The following is a 6,686-nucleotide window of genomic DNA, read 5'->3' on the forward strand; positions in this document are numbered from 1 at the left end:
ATCATGTTTATTTTGTTAGATCTATTTAATCAGGTTAGGTCTATATCTAGTCATACAGTGTGAATGGTAAATGGTAAATGGTCTGCACTTATATAGCACTTTTCTACCTTTGCTTTATAATGTTTCTCATTCACCCATTCACACACCAATGGCGACAGAGGTGCCATGCAAGACGCTAGCCTGCCACTGGGAGCAACTTCGGGTTTGGTGTCTTGCCCAAGGACACTTTGACTGTGGAGGAGCAGGGGATCGAACCGCCAACCTTGCGATTAGAGGACAACCCGCTCTACCACCTGAGCCACAGCCGACCTACAAGTTAAGTACAAGTAAAGAACATATAGGCTACATCTACAAATAACACAGTCATTGGGTGCCCCCCAAAATATAGGGGCATTGGACCCCTATTGGCCTCCCCTAAAAACAAAACCTAGAATTGCCACTGCTCCCCAGGGTGGCTGGGCTCAGCCTTAGAGATAGGGTGAGAAGCTCGGACATGCAGAGGGAGCTCAGACTAGAGCAGCTGCTTCTTCATATTGAAAGGAGTCAGTTAAGGTGGTTTGGACATCTGATTCGGATGCGCCCGGGGAAGCTTCCTTTGAAGGTTTTCCGAACACGTCCAACTGGACGGAGACCCCGGGGAAGCCCCAGAACCCGCTGGAGGGATTATGTTTCTTGACTGGCCTGGGAACGCCTCAGGGTCCCCCAGGAAGAGCTGGAAAGCGTTGCCGGCGGGAGGGACGTCTGGAATGACATGCTCCACCTGCTGCCTCCGCAACCTGACCCCAGATAAGCGAAAGAAAACGGATGGATGGATGGATGGATGGATTTTACATTTGCTCCTCTCCCTGTATGACAATTTTTAAATTATTTGTATTTTTTCCATTTACAAAATGTTTCGAACAGGTATAAGAAACTCCACCTGCTCCGAAATTAGCACCTTGCTGGTCAATGTAAATCTCTGATCCAACCTGATATGAAGTGACAATATGGGCAGTTTATGCACCACAGAGCACAAAGTACAAAAAAATGAATGAAAAACAAGGCCGTAATTAAGTAGATGCAGATCATGGAGATTGAAAGCTTGATCTGTAATTTCAATGGATTATATGCTGTTTTGTTGTGTACAGAAAAATACATACATTTTTGGATCCTACCATTTACCACAACATTACCTACATTATTTGGTTAGTAATCTGGGAATGGATCAATGTCTCTGCTGTATCTTGACTTTCTTTCAGAGCTGCAGTGATAAATGTGATCAAAGCGAATGTTCTATGAATTGCCTGAGTTAAATTTACTTGCAGTATTATGTGTTCTAAGGTAAGCGGGTGTGTCTCAGGGAACCTCTGGCCAAGATGGAGTTATTCCTGTTTTTCACCTCCCTACTTCAGAGGTTTTCATTCTCAGCACCTGCTGGAGAGCCGCCCAGTCTGGAGTTCAACCTGGGAGCCACTCGCTCCCCCAGCTTATCATCGCTGTGCCACACCAAGATAAACCACCACACACAACAAGTCACTGTGTTCCACTGTGTTTATCTTGTAATGCATCTGATATATATATTTATTTTTTCTGTAGTGTAAATAAAACATAATTTGGAATCATTTCAACTAGTACACCTTTTTTATGAACCTGTATACAATAATAAAGCAATCTCCTGTATTTAAAGTTCTACTTGTTAACAGAAATCACTGGGGATCATGTTCCTACATGTTCCGTCATGCAAAAACTTAATTTGTGTGTAAATCAATAAACAGAGATTAATTTATGCTTCTCACGCAGACTGCTATGTGTTAAAGTTCATACCGTTGTTTCAGTCTAAGGTGGGGCAAGTGAGACAATGCAATGACTCTCAGTGCTGTTGATGACTTGAATGTACTTCACCTGCTTCTCCATTTAGGGTTCGTGGAGGCTGAAGTTTGTACAACAGGATACTTAAATACATTTTAAAAGCTTTGACATTTTGTGGTCTTGATGCATCATGTATCAAATTTGATCACTTCACAGACAATATAGCATGTTTTGTTTATTTATTTATTTATTTATTTGGAATAGTTGCCAAGAAAATTACCAATCCTCAAAGTTGAGGTCTATTTTATCTTTGTATGAACACACATATGACTTAATAAAAACAACTTATGATATAACTAGTAAAAGTAAATCATAACAACTAGAGTAGCTTGAGCAGTGGTTGAGAAAATACTCAGATCCTTCATAGATCATGTTTCTGTCGTGAAAATTGAAAGAAGCTGTTGAACTTTGAAAGGAGCCCCCATTGTACTGATCTAGCAGCTTGAGTTACCAGCTACCCAGTCCAATTCCATGTATTAATACAAAACTTATGTGTACTTTAAATTAGGGCTGGGCAAGTTAACGCGTTATTATCATGTTAACGCATTCATTTATGAACGCTGATGATTATTTTATTGCACATGAACGCATTATTATTATTATTAGTAGTAGTAGTAGTAGTAGTAGTAGTATTAGTATTATTAATAATAATTTCAAAGTCTGTTGCTCACTGGCTCCAATACCAATCTTGTACATGGACATTTTCATTTTAAATGTCTTCCACACAGCGGAGTTGATAGAACCAAAGTTATTTGTAACCAATGCAACGTAGAGTCTGAAGTATCACTTAAATTCAAAGCACACCATTGATGCCAGCAAATCCTCCACTCAAACAACCAGCGGAGAGAGACTTCGGCAGACTACCTTCGATGCAGCATGTGGGAAAAGTATAGATAAACAAAAGCAAGACAAGCTAACAAATGCCATGGCGAAGTGGATAGCTACAAACTGCAGGCCGATTAGTACAGTGAAAGATGTCGGACTGAGGAACGTTTTAAGGATCAGCTGTTGCTCTCACCGGAGACTACTCGGTAACCATAATTACCTCGGGGTTACAGCGCATCTTGAGCAGTGGGAGCTGCATTCACACGCTCGGAATGTAATGAAAACAGAAGACAGACATTTTGCTGAAACGTGCGCGAGACATTTTATTCATGTTGCAGAGCAGTGGAACGTTTCAAGAAAAGTCATCGCACTTAGCACAGATAGCGCAAGAAATATGATGGCTGACATCTACCTTTTGAACATGTCCCCTGCTTCGCGCACAGCCTCCAGCGTTCTGTCACAGTGTCTCTGCAGAACAGTGTGTTTGACAATGTCCTGGCCATGTCCTGAAAAGTTGTGGGCCACTTCAAACACAGTCCAGCAAGTGCTGCAGAATTAGAACAACAACAAATTGAACACAGACAGAAGAAGGAGTCGCTTATACAGGACATTCCAACCAGATGGAATTCGACTCTGGACATGATAAAAAGCATCCGCAGGAACGAACAGCCACTGAGGGATGTCCTCACCACACACAGCACCAAGATCGCCATGCCAACCACAGCTGGAATGGACAAACTGCAGAGGTTGGAAACGCTACTGGAGCCCTGCAGGTATATTTTACGTTGTATATTTCTCACTGTCCTGTGAGTGTGTGAGAGAGAAATAGTGTGAGAAAGAGTGTGTGTATGTGTCTATAAATTCAGCATTAATATGTAGAGGACATGTTTGTGTGTGCGTATATAAGTAAGCAAATGCAACACATTTTAGCTGAAATAGGTTTGATTTTTTTCTGTTGCAGATATGTGACCGAACTTCTGGGAGGAGAAAAGTATGTTTCGTGTTCTGTGGTTCTGCCTGCTTTTTGCCATCTCTCTCGGGTGATGGAGAGCTCAGATAATGCCTACGTGGTCAAATTCAAGTCTACATTCAGAACAGACCTGGAGACCTGCAAGGAAAATGCTAACATTGCATATCTCAAGACTGCTACTGCATTGGACCCGAGATTCAAAGACCTCAAGTGTGTGTCCAGAGCTGAGAGGTGTGTGAGGTGTGGGCCTGAGTCACCAACTTGCTCAAGGAACAGAGAGGTTGTTACAGAGAAACCTGTAGAAGCAACAACATCTCAGCCACCAAAGAAAGACTTAGTCCTACTGGCTACTTCATCAGAGTCTGATTCTGAACAGGAGGAAGACTCAGTAGAGAACATTATGCGTCGATACAGAGTGGAGCCCACCATCAGTACAGAGGCCTGTCCCTTAGAGTGGTGGTCCAAACATGCAGGCTCACACAGTAGGCTGGCCTCCATTGCACAGAAGTATTTGGCCACACCAGCAACATCTGTTCCCTGTGAAAGGTTGTTTTTTTCTCTTGCTGGTCATATTGTACAGAAGACGAGAGTTCCTTTATCATTTGAAAATGTAAATGACTGCGTGTGTCTTAGCAACTGGTTTGGTGCAGAGTAAGAAAATGTAAAGTCGGAAGAATTGATGAATGCAGTTAGTGTTGTCATTGTCTAACTACTCAACCTGCATCACTTCAAGGGTTTGTTCTGTGACTGGGATTCTTCTGTAGTCACAGAATAAACGTTCCGCTCTACAGTAAATCCCAGCTGTGTATTTTTATTTTTTTTTGTGCTCGACCACGTCACCTCAATCTAACAATTACACTTTCTACTGAACATAGACTGTTTATGCTGCTCCCTGAAGAAAAATGTTTCTGCTTTTATGTGTTAGAAAACAAAAAGATTTCTAAATGTTAACTTGCTGTTGCTCAGAAGGTGCCTGTTATAATGTTACGATTGTGGCTCTGGACTCTGAGGGGAACTATAGGGAACTATTTCTATAACAATAGATTAAAAAAATAATGCTCTGGCAGTGGCAGATATCATTGATTTTATATTTGATTTGATTACATTCATGTTTAAGTTGAGATTTACAAGCAATATTCTAGCTGCTATTGTGTGAAGACAATATTGCTGTTAAAAAGCACCTTATTTGCTTGAAGTGTTTGCAAACCAAATGTTATTGCACTTTTGTTCATATAGCAGTAGTTATGAAATAAATGTGTGCAACACAATGCTTTTGAATTCACTATTTAATTTTGCACATAACAATGCGATTCATCGCGATTAATCACGGAAAATCATACGATTAAAATATGTAATCGCTGCCCAGCACTACTTTAAATACATATTTTGTGCATTTTAAATACTTTTTGTACCTTCTTACTTGTGACAGAGTGTGTGTTGTTGTTTTCTTTACAAGAGTAAAGGTTATTATTAGTCAGCACCGAAGAGCCCACATGCACACACATGCTCTTATTTTGATAGTCTTGTTATCTTCCTTATCAAGCACCGAGAAGTACTGTTATCTTTCTCTTTCTCTGTCCTGGTAGCGCAGTTCAAGCGAAGACATGGAGGCAATATTTAGTGCTCTCGGCTTGGAGTGGATAGACAGCAGAAGTATTTTGATATTTCTCTGTGTCTTTCTGCTGTTGGCTGACATTTGGAAAAACAGAGTGCCGAAAAACTTTCCTCCTGGACCCTGGGCTCTGCCTTTTATTGGCAATCTTCATAAAATTCAACCTCCAAGACTTCACCTGCAGTTCGCAGAGGTAAAAGTCAATTTATTCTTATAATTTTGATGATGATGATAATTATGTTGTAATAGAAAATAAAGAATTTAGAAACATCTTCAGACTGACCCCTCATGCATCAACTCATCAAACAGAGGTGGAAGCCAAAAAGAGAAATTAGGTCATTTTAAAGTTTATGTAAATTAATATTATCTGAAAGTACCCACTACATTTAATAAGAGGCTGGAAACCACTGGTTTAATCCAACTACGTATTTTATTATAACAGTCTGTTATATTTTAAATTGCGCAAAATCCTAAAGAAAACACGCATGTCAAAAAAGGGGTGTAGTCATGGTGGAGTAGAAAATTCTACATTTCCCTTTGAAATCTAGTGAAGTTGACGCATTAAATAGTACAAGTACCTCAGAAGTACAACGCTTGAGCAAATGTATTCTGTTGCTTTCCACTGTGAATAAAAAGCAGCATCAACCACACCGTTAGACCAATAAAACATGAATATTGAGCCAAAGGAGCGAGGTGACATCAATGCTTGATGTCACTGCATCATGTATCAGGCTTTGTTTAGCAAACATATCCTAGATGAACACCACACTCATGTAACAACAAATAAAATAGGTTGATAAGTTCTCTTTCTTACATTTATTTTGATGTCTCATGATGGGGAATGCTTTCTCAGCATTATCCTCAGAAGCCTTTATATAATGACTCCAGCTAGAACTGGTACCTGTCTGGAAAGAGGACAGACACAGCGTCACCTGTCATTTCATTTCCTTGCTTCTCTCTCCTGACTGCTAATATAAGTGTCTAGCTGAACCATCTAAATGAGCCAAGAAGAGGTGGGCTTCTCTTGATTGATGGGCAACACCACATCTATCCCTTTTATGGGAGCGAACATGTCTCCATAGTAATGATCTAGACCAGTGGTCCTCAGCCTTTTTATTGCACTATGGACTGGTCATTGCACACATAACAAAAAAAAAAATTGTTTCAACTATTAAGAGGTATCATAAACAAATAAAATTACTTGTTATTGCTAAATATGTGTTTACTTTTTCTTCTGTCTCAGCACTGAGTCTCTCCCACTTGTCAAAGAAGCTCTCCTGAAACGTTAGTTTTTTTTTAATTCATTTCAGCGGTGGTCACACTGACGGCTTACTTTTTAGGGCGGGGCATGAAAACTAACAGAGTCAAGTGCAGGAAACAAGCACAGACGGAAGTGACAGAAAGACGAGCTCGTCATTTTTCAAAATAAAA

At 40.3% G+C, this 6,686-nt stretch overlaps 1 pseudogene; it reads left to right on the top strand.

Annotated features, from left to right (window-relative positions):
- The first annotated feature begins 3,312 nt into the window (after positions 1 to 3,312).
- Positions 3,313 to 6,686, top strand: part of LOC103359717 (cytochrome P450 2J6-like) — a 54,597-nt pseudogene continuing 51,223 nt past the window's right edge.

The sequence above is a fragment of the Stegastes partitus genome, unplaced genomic scaffold (genome assembly GCF_000690725.1).
Source record: "Stegastes partitus isolate 25-593 unplaced genomic scaffold, Stegastes_partitus-1.0.2 Scaffold390, whole genome shotgun sequence".
NCBI classification, from domain to species: Eukaryota; Metazoa; Chordata; class Actinopteri; family Pomacentridae; genus Stegastes; species Stegastes partitus.